Source organism: Carassius auratus, chromosome 40 (genome assembly GCF_003368295.1).
Source record: "Carassius auratus strain Wakin chromosome 40, ASM336829v1, whole genome shotgun sequence".
Lineage (NCBI taxonomy): Eukaryota > Metazoa > Chordata > Actinopteri > Cypriniformes > Cyprinidae > Carassius > Carassius auratus.
The window spans coordinates 15,298,984-15,315,652 of NC_039282.1; the positions used below are offsets into that span (position 1 = coordinate 15,298,984).

The following is a 16,669-nucleotide window of genomic DNA, read 5'->3' on the forward strand; positions in this document are numbered from 1 at the left end:
TCAAGAACAGGCTCCGAAGTCCCGATCTGAATAAACAGAGTCGAGAACAGGCTCCGAATTGCCGATCTGAAAACTTCGACCAAAGAATGTAAAAAATAACTCCATTTCTCTAATAACTCTATAATAACTCTAAAAATCTATGAAAGACTGAGATCATGTATCTAAAAATAAATCGCTATAGTAAAAGAGAAATAATAAGAGGAGTGAAGTTTCCTACCATTCTGCTGTGTTTGGTCCTCACGCGCGTCTGACGCTTCGCGGCAAGTCTCAGCCCCTCACACGCGCGTTTACAGCGCTAAATTAATCCTCTTTGCTAATTATTATACATTTACTTCATTGTCAGCTTCAGGTACTTAATTTATTATTGTTCAATGAACTGTTTGAAACAAAAAAGGTTGCATTTCAGTAATAATTCTAAATTATCAAAATAAAATATATAAAATAATGGTTTCTATTTTAATATCCTTTAAAATATAATCTATTTCTGTGATGTGCAGCTGTATTTTCAGCATCATTCCTCCAGTCTTCAGTGTCACATGATCTTTAGAAATCATGAAAATATGATGATTTATTATTAGAACTATTAATAGTTGTGCTACCAAATGTTATTTTGGAATCTGTGATACTTTTTTCAGGATTCTTTGATGAATAAAAAGTTAAAATTAAATAAATAAACTTGAGTAAAAGTACAGATACGTATAATAAAATATTACTCCAGTAAAAGTAAAAGTACTCCTTTTTCAATTTTACTCAAGTGAAAGTACAAAAGTACTCAATTTGTTATGTACTTAAGTAAAAAAAGTACTGATATATAGATGTTTGCAATTTTATATAGGCTAATTTAGTTTTATATTAGCACTTTTTTTTATATATAATCCTACTGCTCAAAATACCTGGGATTTTTTTCCAAAATAACCACTACATGTATATGGAGTCAAGATATATTTTTGTTGATATGGACTTTTGTTTTAAAGTGTTTTAAAAGTTTGTGGTTTAACAGAACACAGTTATATATGACATGATAATAAGGCCTGAAGTTAGGAAGAACTTCAGTTATTTATTCGGTTATGAATAAACATTCATGTCTGTCTAACGTTACTCGTCTAGTTAATCCAAACAATATACGTATAACATTGATACACAATGTAAAAACAGACGTCATGGTAGCATTTTAATAAAACTGTTAATATTACGGTAGCGGGGAATTTGGACATGCATGAGTTATTTTATTTAATCTGTGTTAGTTTAAGGTTATTTTATTTTATTTTTTAACCTAAAACACAGAGACGCTGATTGATGTGTCTGCATCGTTTGCACTGGAGCATTTCAGTGGGCTTAAACAGATCACTCTTTACAGTGGATTTAGTTCCCAAACAACTGACAATTTTGACCTAAATATGATTTTCAGTTACAATAATCAATCCTAAATTTCGACTTTAATAACTTACTTTTAGCAGCAGGACAACCACCTAGAAGTGCATTACAATAGTCCAGTCTAGAGGTCATGAATGCATGAGGCATCATTAATTGTTTTCAAGTGCATGGAGGCACAACAAACACCTAGGCCTACACAGAAGAGCTTTATTTGATTGAGGAGGAGGACACCTCATAGACTGTTTCCATAGATGGCTAGGCTGTACAAACACAAATAGCTACCATATGATACCATGCTATCACCACAATTTTGGTCTTTGGCGTTGCTCAATCTGCACCTTGTTGTATGTGGTTTTCCTACATTTCACTTCTGTTCCTACATTCCACTGCTTGTAAGTCAAATAAATTGAACGTGACATAAAATCTTGTATATTTGACCATTTATGACCAGCAGATGGAGTAGTACTGAACTCGACAGTATGTCTAACACACACCACACACACACACACACACACCACACACACACACCACACACACACACACACACACAAACAGACACCATTCTCTCTCTCTCTCTCTCTCTCTCTCTCTCTCTCTCTTCTCTCTCTCAATTTATATGTTTAGAGGATCGCAGCAGGGCTGATCGGTCATTCTTCACCGCTCGGATCGATCTGAACGGAATATCTCGGCTCTGTTCGGTCAGGTAAAGCGGGTTTCCCTCTTCTCGTGCCGTGACGTGTCTGTACGTGTGTTTGATCCGCTGATCTCACTGAACGATTCAGGATTGAATATGCAGCGTTCCCGTTTTCCATCCGAATTCTTCTCGTGCTCCTTTTGCACGGTTTCCCCACGACACCGATGTTGCGCTACTGAGATCTCAAACTGATCGTCTTTACTGCTAAAACACTGACATTATATGCAGAAAAACTGCTCCTTTCCAGCATTGTCGGATTTTTAAGATTCTACACTTTCAGACCGTGACATTTATTGTTTAAAATGCGTTATTACATGCGAGCTGTCAACAGCAACTTCTCCATATGGCCTATAAAGAAAATAGTAAAAATATAGAAACACATTTCAGGACAATCAAGTAAATATATAGATACAGTTATTAGAAATGTCATATTTGCATTATTGTTGGTTTCATACATACAAACATACACAATACTGTAAAGGGGTACATTTCTAAGGTGCAATATATATATATATATATATATATATATATATATATATATATATATATATATATATATATATATATATATATATATATATAAAAATTATTATTTGAGCAAAACATGCCTTTTTATATAAAGTTCCATTATGTTAAATATATGAACTTGATGACCTTGAGACACCGTAATGAGGTATAAATATAGTTTTCTATAAAACTTACAAAATGTTTATTTTCAGTTCAAAATCCCAAAACATGTTTATTATGAAAGAGTTTGCATTTAAATAATTGTTTAAATTTCACTTTTGAACTGTTTTAGCCTTCACTAGTTCATTTCAATTATCCTGCTGTGTGACAAATTTTGATATTATCAATATTTCATGTCATGTGTCTCCTTTAAAATGAGGCCATAAAACAGCATGAATAATAATTACACAAAAGTAGTTTTAGATGGAATAAGGCTTGTTTACACCATCACACTGCAAGAGACTGCTGGCATTAGAAGCACAACATTACCAACAAAGTGAAAAAAGGTGCAAAATTGGTGTGATATTGCATTTTTAAAATGTCAATGCATGTTTGTTTTCATCTCAGTATTTGGAGTTTATCTGCAGAGGAGGAAGGGTGTAGTCTAGGAAGTGGTTTAATGCTCTTTGGCGGCTATAAACATGTGCTCAGTTCATCAGCCGTGCATGTTTGTATGCGCACTTCAGATTTGGTCAAAACGATCATTGTAGGAATTTAAAGGCACAGCTATTATCTGTATTTAGAGTTAATAGCAGTTTTTGCTTCTGCGCGACTGGGGTAAATTACACGTTGCTTCTTGGTGCTGTGTGAAGGTTTGTAAGTTCACCAGACTTTTGGCTGTCCTGTGTTATGTTTTTTTTTTTTTTTTTTTTTTTTTTGCAATATGCCTATAAAAGTGAAACCAGACTGTGGGGTCAACATTTTAACATTTGTTAAGCATCACATGCATGTTCTGTTTTTCGTATGTGTGCAATATTAATATGTTTCCATTGCCTCTTAATTTTCCAGGTGACCGTAAGTAGGCTGTGCATGTATGGCTGATGGACAGGCGTCTGAACCAGTCACAGGACAATGCTGGGCACGAAGCCGTTTCATGCTGGTGCTGATGGTGGGTGCCCCTGCTGGCGGTGCTGAGTTTCAGCCTGCAGTATTGTAAGTGTGAAACACAATGTATTATTTCAGTCACATTTCCTCTGTATGAATTTACAGCTATACATGCATTCTCTAAGTTTTCTTTGGGAACTGCTTTGTATGTATGTTAAGTGTGTCAAGTGCGGTAATATAACCTCCGCTGAATTGTATTTACTTTCTTAGTATGTGCCTGAGTGTGGGTTTTGTGTCCAGTGGGAATATGATCTCAATTAGACTGCATTCAACACACTAAACAAAGGCATTTCCCTTGAAGACATGCTATATATATTGCATGCTATATATATATATATATATATATATATATATATATATATATATATATATATATATATATATATATATTATATATATATATATATATATAATGGATTGTTCCCTGTTTCAGTAAAATACAGTCTTAAGGGATACTTTTTTAATCGGCTGCAAAAAAAATATAAAAAAAGACAAACGGTGTCTTTATACTTTATTATTACCATGTTAAAAACACTATGTTAATACCACGCTGGGCCACCATAAACACCCTCAATATACAGATTTTTGGTTAATCAATATAGGATGTTTTTCAGTTATGAATTCTTAAATGTCTACAAAAAGATACTGTAGCAGTACTTTGAAATATATCATGATGCTAAACTTCCAAGTATATCATAAGTATGGAATGGTGCATGTCCAACAACCCATGGTACTTTTGTAAGTGTAAAAACAAAGCCACTTTATTCAAAGATAGCAAGTTTTAAAGAACTGGTTTGTAGCAGTGGCATCTGCTGTATAAAAGAAAGCATGAGATCTCACAGATGAAATGCTTTTTGCTTGATACTCTGCTCAGAAGTATGTCAAACAGTATAAAGTTATCATCAAGTAGTGATTTTTCTTCTGTATTGTGAGACAACTCAAGTGTTTTTACGAGAAGGTCCATTTATGACCTTTTGATTAAACATTATGAGGTCAATAAAATAAAATAAAATGCATGCATGGATGAATTGTCCATAATAAGACCTATAACATGAATTAGATGAATTAGAAAATCTCTATCTGTCGTTTTCACTGGAAGATACAGTTATGACATTCTGATTAAGAATTACGAGGTCAAACACAATTTAAAAATGTACAATCAGATCTATAATAAGCATTTGAAAAATAAAGAGATTTTATATCAAGCTGACTTTAAGTAGAAAAGTAGAGACTGTCTGACCTCTGGGAATGTTTACGTGAGCTTGTGAACTAGTAGAAGTTGGGGGCTGCCAGCCGACACATGGATGATACTCCACTGTCGGTCTAAATTCAATCTCTGAAGTTTACATTACATTTTTAAGAAGTGAAACTGGGCAGTCCAAAAACCTGGGAGACCCAAAGTCATTGGAGAGAATATGGTTTGCAGCAGATAAACGTTTTAATGCACTGGTCAATCAAATTAGCTTCTGAGACAGATTATTCCCAGATTAGACCCCAATGTCCCATGTCCTTGACTAAAAAAATCCTCTTTCCCAGATGACTGCGGTTATTTGTATCTGAGAAACCAGCCCTGCATATATAAGCAGATTAAACGTTTAATGCGACAGCTACAGAAAAATCCTGCTAATTTAGTCGTTTAAAAAGCACAGATGGTAAGAATTTGCAAAGCCAACTCGAATGAAACCATGACATCTTTTGACAAGGCGAGCAGGGATTGGTCATTGATCGTTTTAATACCCACCTTCTGCATCCCACAGCCAATCACAGTTCAGTCTGAGCAACAGGCCAACATAAGAGAACCAAATTTTGGTTGTGCTCAGGCGTGAACATGTGCTTGGAGATAGTAAAGAGTTGCCCTTTGATCTGGTTTACAGTCTCTCTTTGTACTTAAAACATTTCACTCAGCTGTTAGTTCAGAAAACTGCATCTGCTTACACACTTGTAATCTAATGCAATGACATTTTAAGTGTCTCAAATGCTTAAATGCATCTGTATTTTCGCTGAATCTGATTGTCATCCTTACGGTCTTCCTCACGTTGCCTGTTTGCTTTTACCTAGAGAGAGGTCATTACTAATTCATTCCTTCCTTTGTGGTGTCTCCAACAAGAGCTGAAAGCTGTCTGAATGTAGGACAGAACAGGGTCTTAAATTAGCCGACCTCTCTCTCTCTCTCTCTCTCTCTCTCTCTCTCTTTACTTCAGTTCAGTTCACTCAAGCATGACTGATGTAGTTTTAGAGAAGGAGTCTCAGAGTCTGTTGAGACTGAGAGAAAGAGGCCATACATTGAGAAAGATGAAAAATGACCCATTCTCATTCCATGATATGTTTGTTTCTGTCAACATTGCTTCATTGCTGAAGGACACACTGCTAACAACACACACAATATCAGCCGGACGGCCTTGAACAGCACTGTCTGTCCTGCTTGATTTGTGCCTGTTGTATTTGTGTTTAGGTGTGTGGGATTCTTTTTGTGCACTCTACTCAGACTTTCAGCTACAAAGAGCTCTTTGTGTGGCCGGCCTCTGCACTGAGCTGTGATTGGCTGAGAACTCTGAGCTTACGCCTGATTGGTCAGGAAGCTTTTACAGGAGTCAAATGGGGTTTGATGCTGAATTAAAACCAGTATGAGGTACAAACCTGCACAGGCTCACTTTAACATCTCCAGAATGTCTTTCATGGTGCGTGTAAACCAGCTAACCATTATACTTCTGTCTGGTGAGTTTAACTCCTCATTGGTTAGGGTTAGTTGGAAATGCTAGTGTTTATCGTTTAGTCCATTTTACTTATTAAGTTCAGCAACAGTATTTATATGCTTTTCTCAGTTTTTTGCTTCATAATGTTGCATACATATTTCCAATGTGAATGGAATAAAAGAAACTGAAAGTTGATGCCAAATTGTATTGTTATGTAACTGGAACAATGAAAAGTTTTAATCCCTGGCTTACTTTGATGCCATGTTAAACATACCTTTAATTAGGAGTTAGATGGCGATGCCGCTCGTTTCTTTTATTAAAGCATTTCATGCTCTTTAAGGGTTATATCATGTGTTTTCACATTTTATTTATTTTCTTAAATCCACTTCTAATGTTTTTTTTTGTTTTTTTTTGCCAAAACAATCATAATTTAGTTTTTCATGGTCTTCTTATTGAAGCGTCTTAGTTTTATATATATATGCTGGTTTTGGAAAATTTGAGTTATTAATGTTAGAGTCTGTTTTTATAGTGCAATCTGGAGACAATTTGATTTGTCATAATTATGAGCCCTAAGCATGAGTTGCTCTCATTGTTTTTGTGTACTAAAAATGTAAGTATCCAGATGTTGGTCTTGTGTTTTCATCTGTCACATTGAAGGATTGTAGCACCTTCTTTCTGGTAGCTGTCACTCACTGGTTAATATCCGGTCAGACCCCTCCCTCTGTCCACATCACCCTGGCGATTCCCAAAATTGACAATCCGCAGCACTGTGCAGTCTCAATATTTGTTTTATGAGGTCAGAACTGGGGAAGCTGGAAAAAGTGTGTGCTTGAGCTCAGTGACTCTCATAGTCCTTTCTTTCTTTCCCCAGTGCACCTCATTCCAACCAATCCGGTGGCAGAGCAAAGGTCACTTGGTAAAAGCAGAAAGCGTGTGAATCCGGTCCTCCACACGGATGCTCCCGCTCCAGACCCCATCCGAGACACTCACAAGTACTGCAATTACCCCAACCTCACCGAGCACGGCTGGGAGGGTAAGAAACACACTCATTTCCCCTCTCTCTCTCACTCACCTGAAGACTCTCTCAGACGTGTGCTGATGTATTTGTGTGTCATAGGTCACAGTCCGGCTGACTACAGGCTGCTGTCGGTACATGTGATGATTCGGCATGGAGACCGTTTCCCTCTGTACTCCATCCCCAAAACCAAGAAACCCGCCATAGACTGTTTACTATCGGAAAAGAGGTACATATGCAAATCATCTGATGATGATCTTCATATTTGTTACTGAACATACAACTTCTGATGCTCATGTTCATCACTTTTTTAAATGCATCTTGTTTTTTCAAGGAATCAAAACTGATTGGACTCATCCCTCGCTGCAGAGGATTGTATTTTGTTTTTTTGATCTCACAGCTGATAACCACCAGTAACTGGTGTGTAAATGTGGGATTATGATTTTGTTTAGCGTGTGTGTGTGTGTTTATCAGTGTTTGATGTTTGTCAGAGGGCATGCAGTTTATGAATCATTATCAGATTAAGATTTCATTCCCGTCGTCGTCTCTTTTAGCCGCTCCTGAGCCGTGTCTCTGTGGTGACTGAACAGTCACTGTAACACTGCTGAAAATAACACTGTTGTGTTTCCATGGTTTCATTGTAGAGTTCTTACCAATGGCTTGACAAATGCTTTTGTCCAGAGTATTCCAATGATTATTAATCATGCACAGCATATCATAATATTCCCATGATGGCTGAGATTTATGTATTATAAAGTAATCCTCAGACACAAATCCTTCTTTCTCATTCCCTTAAACATGCTCTGGTTCTTTACATGCACTAAATATGCTTACCTTACTATCTAAATGCAGACGTGCCCTCAGAGGTCAGATGATTCAGATTAACTCTGTGACCTGACCCAACTGGACTCTTCTGATGGTCTCTGACTCAAAAATGAGAATGCATTATAATAAAATTCAGTGATCTGACATACCTTGTGTTTAGAAATCAAAACTGACTGCAAAGGGAAATAATACCCAGTGTGTTAGATATACTTGTTACTTTCCAGTTTTCATTCCCTTAGTTGCATGAGACTTGCATTAATTCCATGGAGTAATTATTTAAATGGTGCATGTTTCATGCAATTGTAGTACTTTTGTTCATCGATTCAGTGTAGTTAATACTGTGCCTTTGCATTGTTTTTGGTGTATGCTATTGTCATCTTATAGTTTTCAGGAACAAACAACAGACCTCTGCCCTTGACTTTTATTGTTTTTAATTTATAAAAAAATTTTTTTTACTGCAGACTAACCCAAAATGTAGTTATAAAAGTATTCGCAGTTTTATAATTAATCAAAAGGCTAACCAGCTTATTTATGAACCTTGGAAGAAGTCCCTAATGTAGAATAGCTTGTTAAATTCAGATCATTATGAATGTTATCACGCTTCCCCCTTCTGGATATGTCTAGTAATGACATGCTCACATGGCTACTTAATTGTTGGCCTACTGTGTTGTTTTTATTGGTAAAGTCTGATTTAAAAAAAGTTCTAAAACACTATTTGTTGTTGTTGTTGTTGTAATTTTGCAGAAATCCCTCTCACCCCCTCTTGGCCTCCTTCATTAGTCACATGGCTCTCAGTGGGCGTGGTCACTGGGACACATCACTGGTATCTCTGCCCAGATTACCCAATCACAGCACCTGTGAAATGGGAGAGCTCACACAGACAGGTAAATAATCACACTGCACAGCTATAGAATATATATATATATATATATATATATATATATATATATATATATATATATATATATATATATATATTAGGGGTGTAACGGTTCACAAAATTCACGGTTCGGTTCGATACGATACACTGATGTCACGGTTCGGTTCGGTTCGGTTCGATACGTTTTAGATACAGCAAAATGTAAAAACATCTCAACTTTTCAGAATGCCGCAAGCGCACCGCGGGTCATGTGACAAGAACCAACCAATCAGCTTCATCCTTTCCCGTAACAACGTTGAGAGCTCAGCCAAGATGAAGGATCAGCTGATCATAGTTGTATATGGATTGCAATTTTGAAATAAATTTAGTAGCAGAGCTACTGCAAGCGATTTTTAGAGCTGCAAATCCATTTATCCTTCGCTGAAATTTCCGCGTCTCATGGAGAGAGCACGTCATTGTTGCTTAGCAAAGACAGACGCCTCATGAGCGCTTCTGCCCAAGCGCTTTGGAAAGAGGAGAAAGACGCGCTTAGCGTTTTCCACGCGTTTTTAGGCACGATATGTGAACGGCCCCTAAGGCGCTCGCTCACTCAGCACGCGCTGAAGGCTCGTTGCAAAATGTCGAATGCCTTTAACAGACCAGAAATATAAGATCCTAAAATAACCAACAGGTCTGGTGTTTGGGTTGGATTCCCTGTAAGCTATAGTTTCTAAATGCTGCAGGGATAGTTTGCTGCGTGCATGTTTCTCCTTTTTTTCGTCTTTTATCAGATAGTACTGACGCATATATCCCCGCTGGTGTTTTTTTTTTTTTTTAATTATTCCCGCTGCAGATGCGACATACCGTTGTTTTTTTTATCCACCACTCTCTTGCCATCACCATTATAGCTTAAAGGGAATCCAAAGTGCACCCAAACACCAGACCTGTTGGTTATTGGAGGATCTTCTCATTTCTAGTCTGTTAAACGCATTGGCTATTTTGCAACGAGCCTTCAGCGTGTACTGAGTGAGCGAGCGCCTGCTGAGTAGCCTAACATAAACATATAAGATGGTGTTTTTTTCTTCTTCGGGAGTGTCAGGGGCGTTGCCTGTTACGTTGTTTGGGTTATTGGGCTACCTTGTTGAACGCATATCATTATATTTCTCTCTCTCTCTTTTTTTTTTTTTCAAATATAATTAATTACTCCAACGAACCGTTCGGTATACATAATGCGTACCGCGTACCGAACCGAAAGCGTCGTACCGAACGGTTCAATACGAATACGCGTATCGTTACACCCCTAATATATATATATATATATATATATATATATATATATATATATATATATATATATATATATATATATATATATATATGACCAAAACACACAGCTTTACTAAACCTTAGACTAAAAATACAAACGTAGACCAAAAATATCTGAATATCTGGTGACCCATACTTAGAATTTGTGCTCTGCATTTAACCAATCCAAAGTACACACACACACACACGCACACACACGCACACGCACACACACAGACCCAGAGCCATTTATGCTGCGGCACCCGGGGAGCAGTTGGGGGTTCGATGCCTTGCTCAAGGGCACCTAACTCATGTTATTGCTGGCCTGAGATTCGAACCCACAACCCTAGGGTTAGGAGTCAAACTCTCTAACCACTAGGCCATGACTTCCCCTTAAATAGCCTTGATAAAATAACAAGATATAAAATATCATTACTCCACATTCTTACCCACATGTATTTTTCTTTTTTCGCTTAAGGAGTCGTACAGCACTTGAAAAACGGCGATCATCTTCGCCAGGCTTACATCAAGCGTCACAATCTGCTCACTGCTGATTGGTCGCCACAGCAGTTGTGGGTGGAGACTACAGGTAAGAGCCGCACCCTTCAGAGTGGATTGGCCTTCCTCTTTGGGTTTCTGCCTCATTTCGATTGGTCACGGCTGACGGTAAGACAGCAGTGGAGTACGCTGTTCTGCGGTTCCTCGTGTGACTGTCCCGCACGCAACCGGTACCTGGAGCAGGAGCAGCGCAGGCAGTATCGGCAGAGGACTGCAGACACCGAACTGGAACACACATATGTCACAATGGCGAAGACGTTGGGCGTGGCCACAAAGACTCTAAGGGCGGCCAATCCGGTGGATGCATTGTTGTGTCACTTTTGTCATGGTCTTTCTTTTCCATGCTCTAGCACACAAACTACATCAAACGCTCCGGATGAGGAGGCGTGTCTTAAAATACAGCACTTTGCTGTGATTCGACGGCAGCAGAAAAATGATGAACTGGAGCGGCGGGAGGCGGGGATTTACCGCCAGTATGCTGTTCTCGCGGCACATCCGTACCTAAACCGTACTGCAACACGGATGGAGAGGATTGCCAGGGGAAGCCAAACGCGGAAAGGCAAGGAAGAGGCGGTCTTCGCTTTAGCATCTGCTCATGACGTAACAATGGCACCGCTGCTAAGCGCACTTGGTCTGGAAGGGGCGGGGTTTCCAAAGTTTGCAGCGCGGCTGGCGTTTGAGCTGTGGAAGAGCCCGGAAGTGAAAGACAAAGACAGAAAGAGTGATAGAAAAGAAGGAAAGTGGTTGGAAAATATGTTCATTCGTGTTCTTTATAACGGAGAGGACTTGACCTTTGAAACAGCCTTCTGCCGTGACCACAATCGACACTCTGCTCAGCCGCTGTGCCCTCTGGGTAATTTCCTGTCTTTTGTGAGAAATGATATGTTTAATATTGTCAATGCGACGAGTTACCATCAGGCCTGCCACCAAACTGTACTGTAAATGTGAACGACTGACAGAGAGCAAACGTGAAGCAAGAATGAGGAACAAGTATAGTTTACCCAAATATTCTGTACAGCTCGGTCATTATTTAGTCCCTTCATGTCATTCCAAACCCATATGACTTTTCAAGGAGTGCAACTGAATACATTGTGATGAATATTCAATGAATGCAAGACTTAAAAAGCTTCCTAAAAGTCCATACGACTTCCGCACTATAGTTTCCATGTGCTCGTCACTGAATGCTTGAATTGTGCTGATCGAGAGCAGCAAATCTCTTCTTTTGTGTCCCGCTGAAGAAAGAAAATCTGGTTTGGAATGACATGAAGGTTAAAAAAATGATGACAGAAAATTTTCTTTTTGGGTGAACTGTTCCTTTAAGCCTGAGCTCTACTAATGTTACTGATGTAGTGTTAAGTTTGTGGACCAAATAATTATCTCTGCACAACATTGTTTTTGGTACACTTTACTAATCCCGCTGACAAAATTTGAAGTGGTTTACAGTAATCATTTTAAACCGTGGGTTGTGACTGATTATCTGACTGATGTTGTGGCGTGATGTCAAGGACCCTTCAAGAGCTCCTGAATCCAGACAAACACAGAAACGGTCAATTGTTGCCTTGATCTAGGAATTATGACAATCCCAGTGGGTTTGCTAAATATAAAAAAAGAGTTTGAACTGTCATATTTAGACCACATTTCTTAAACACTTGTATTAGATTTAGGGCACTAAGCCACTTTATTGCAGAGTACCCTCAGTGATCGGGAATCTGATGTTATTACAATTTCACATCTCTTCCAGTTTTAAGTTCTCACTTGAATAGTATTAGCAGATTTTCTAGCACAATCATGTTTTCCTGACACATTCCTCACACATTTGTGCTTTTTTGTAAAAACTGATTGAATCAACTAATTGTATCATGAATGGTGTTCTTGTGATCAGTCTGTACTGCCACATTCCAAACCTCCAAGAACATTTTTCAATAAAACAATCATTTTGTAGAACTTCTCTGTGGTTTGTCTAAAGAAAAATACACATCTTTTTGAATTTGAGCCACTTTGTAGCCATTTCTGTCCCACCCACTTAGACAAGAAGAGATCTTTTGACTGACATGTACAGTAAAGCATCCAACCACATGTTTTGCATGCCATTTATTTAAACTAGCTCATAAAACAATAACAGTCCAGCATGGAAAAATGCATTCACATCCATTGCTCAACAGTGCTGGTATGAGACCAGCTGTACAGAAAACAAAGGATTTCTGTCTTTTCAATTCTGTGTGAGAGAATCTAGTTTAATAACAAAACTTTGTTTCAAGACAGACTGGTGAATTCAGATATCCCAAAGTTGTTTAAAGCTAGTAAATCTGATCGGAACTTGCAATTTTTTTGCTCTGCTAAACAGCTAGATAAGTGTTGAACTTTATTATTAACTAGCATACTTTTTATGGTTGCACTTTATTTTACAGTACGTGTGCTTACATGTACTTATAGTGTACTTACAGTGTATTTATCTAAGAAAGTTCTGGTAATACAAAGTAACTACATGGGGTAGGGTTAGGTTTAGGGGTAGGTTCAGGGTTAGTACCTAGTTATTACATAGTTATTGTAATTACTATAATATGTACATAGTATGTACATGGGGAACAGGACTGTAAAATAAAGTGCTACCCTTTTTATGTTTCATATGATCACCACTAGGTGGCAGGAGAATTTCATCAGTGGCTCTGAGAATAAAAATCCAATCAAGTGACCTCAGGTTGAGTCAGCATTATAGAAATAGAACAAACTTCAGTTCAGTGGTCAGCATTATACATACACTAAATGCAGAACGCCTCTTTGGCTTTGAGTCATTATTGTTAAATATGAGATTGCAAATCATGCTGCCTAGTTTTTATCCTCTCCTGTTGAATAACTCAATCACAGCAGCCAAAAATCTGTCTAGAAGTAATCTCCAGAATTTCCCCAGAAGTGTGTCTTGGGATGTAAGTAAAAGAATCTGAGGTCCTCTGATCTCTACGGGATGATTTTAATTAGCCGCTGCCTTCCTCGCCAAAGAAAAGATCATTCATTTACTGACTAGGACAGAGAAATCAATCTTAATTAAAGAGAGTTAGAGTGTGTGTATCAGATGGTGTTTGTGTGCTGGCGAGTGTTTAGAGGGAAATAAAATTAACTTAGCAAATTAAGCATGATACAGAAATTATTAGCAGCTTCAAGACAACACAGTCCAGACTCTCTTTTGATTAATTTGCAATTATGCAAAACATGGCTTGGTTATTTCTATAAAATGAGAAGAACTGACTTCTGGGCAGTAAATTATTACATGTAATCTGGATTATGTAATCAGATTGCAAAAATTAAGTACTTGGAATTAGATTATATTACATTTTATAACACCCGTGATCATACTACAGTTGTTTTTTTATTGATTATATGATTTCACATTATTCACACAATAAGCAGTAAATGTTGAAGCGTTTTTTGATTTTCTTTCTAAGTTATCTTTTTTTTTATAGTCCACCAAATACTCAGAAAGTTTTCTAGTTTTGTGGACATTCACAAGAAGACCAATCAGGTGGCTATAATTACACAGAAAATGCCACACAGCACTGGATCTCTGAAATTTGGCATAGTTTAGTAAGCATTTAGATTTTTTGTTATTTAAAATGTTTTATTTTTGTTTTGCATTTTTATATTTGTTTTTCGTTCAATTTATAACCCCCCTGCAATTCCTTCACAAAGCCTAAGGAAATCTAATGTAACGCAATGTACTTGATGTTGATAATAACAAAGAACTTAATATATTTGCTTTCTATTTGTATTTTTATAGCAATATATTACAAGATTATCCTATTTGAATCAATGTGATAAACAAGTTAGTTCAAAAAGAATCTGAGAATAATTATAAAATTCCAATTTTATTACGTTAACCGTGTAATGTAATGGATTATTGGAAATTTTGTGTAATTTGGAATCAGTAATTAAAATTTGTAAGTAATCTACCCAGCACTGATGCAAAAAGCAGTATGTTAAATGAATATGATGTTTTATTGTTATAAAAAAAAGTATTAAAAGTATTAAATGTGCTCGGAATGGCCATTGTGTTGCCTTACACATTAAGGGTGTATAATTTTGGCCTAAATGTTACTGGAAACTTGTGGTTAAAACCAGGACAAACCAAATATTTAAGTTTAGGGTGGTCCAAAATTATGAATGAAATGCATGAAAACCACTTTTTAATCAACCACCAATCAAAACACAGGGATAATGTATTGTGTATTGTGTATGGAGGTTATGACCCTTTATTTTTAAAACTGATAATCAATCAGCAAGTGAGATAATGTAAAACGAAGAAACAGAATCAAAGGGATTAATTTAAAAATGAGACATTCAACTCTTTAGACTAGAGCAACACATCAAGGTCTTCGTCATGTCTGCTGTAAGATTTTTAAACGATTGGCCTCAGACACACATAAACATGAGCGTGTCTTCATAAAAGGTTTTCTCAGCGCTGTGAATGTGTGTGTGGTCACATCTGCGATGCTTCACTCACTGCTCTGTCATAACATTTTCTTCAACCTGATGTTTCCTCCATCCAAAACAGATCTTACAACTCGACTACGTCTCCACACACACACTTAAAAGGTGCAGAAAGCCATGGGACATTAACGCACTTTGAGTATTTCTGTGTGTGTGTGTGTGTCAGAGTGAGTGGTTGAGCGAGGAAAAGAATGACGAGTGAATGCTGGTGCTGAGTGATCATGAAGTGTTTCAGAAATCCTGACCTCCACATGTTGCACTCAGTTCATCAGCTCGGGCCAATCGGGTGTGCTTTTCTCTCCAATCGCCCCTCAACACGCTGACAGAGTGAATGAACATCTGAGACCAGATGCAATGAGTAAACAAATGTGTGTGCGTGGGTTTCTATAAACAGCTTGTTCGTATTACAAAACAAAGATAAAGACTTTTAGTTCTACCATTTAAGATGTAACTTCTTCTGTACCATTTGTATATAATTGATGGAAACCACAATTGCCCTGTAATAAAAAATAAAAAAGCAACTGCTTGAACACCCTTTCAACATGCTAGCAACCTAACAATGTCCCAGTAACACCAAAGCAACCATCTGAACGCCTCAGCAATCATCAAGAACACTAATGACTAGTAACACTCTTGCAACCATCTAGAAATACCCTAACAACTACAAGAGAACATCCTAGCAACTGCCTATCAATAAAAACATTCTAGCAACTGCCTGAGCATCCAAGCAGCATGCAACCACCCAACAATGCCCAAGCAACACACTAGACACCGCCTAGCAATAGTTAAGAACATACAGGGACGTAACGATGCATTTTGAGTTGGTTGAAAATGTGTCACAATTCAAGTTGGTTGAGATGTTAAAATAATCGCGATAGAGTTGTGGGTGGGGGTTTGTATGAATGTACTGTATCTCTGAGGGGAACTTACTGTCTTTAGAAGAGTTAAGATTTTATTTTATTTTCATCTTGCCTCTGTATAGTGAATATTAAAATAGTAGAATTTATTAGTGCAGCGCTGATTTGTTTACAGCGGTAATCAAGGAAACACTCTATTGCTGCTGTTCCAGAAGAGCCACCTGCTGTCAGAGAGTGAGTTTGCATTTTCATTCAGTCTGTCTGCTGTTTTTGCTCCATTTAGATATGATTTGTTTATATGAAGACATTTCTTTTATTTGTATTATTTATTTATGTGATTTGGGATTTGTTTTATATTTCATTATAGTTTTGTTATTATACATATTCAAGATTCAA

The 16,669-nt window shown here is 37.4% G+C and overlaps 1 pseudogene; it reads left to right on the forward strand.

Moving 5' to 3' along the window:
- Positions 1 to 3,198: 3,198 nt before the first annotated feature.
- On the forward strand, positions 3,199 to 12,878 carry LOC113058697 (2-phosphoxylose phosphatase 1-like; annotated as a pseudogene).
- The last annotated feature ends 3,791 nt before the right edge of the window (positions 12,879 to 16,669 follow it).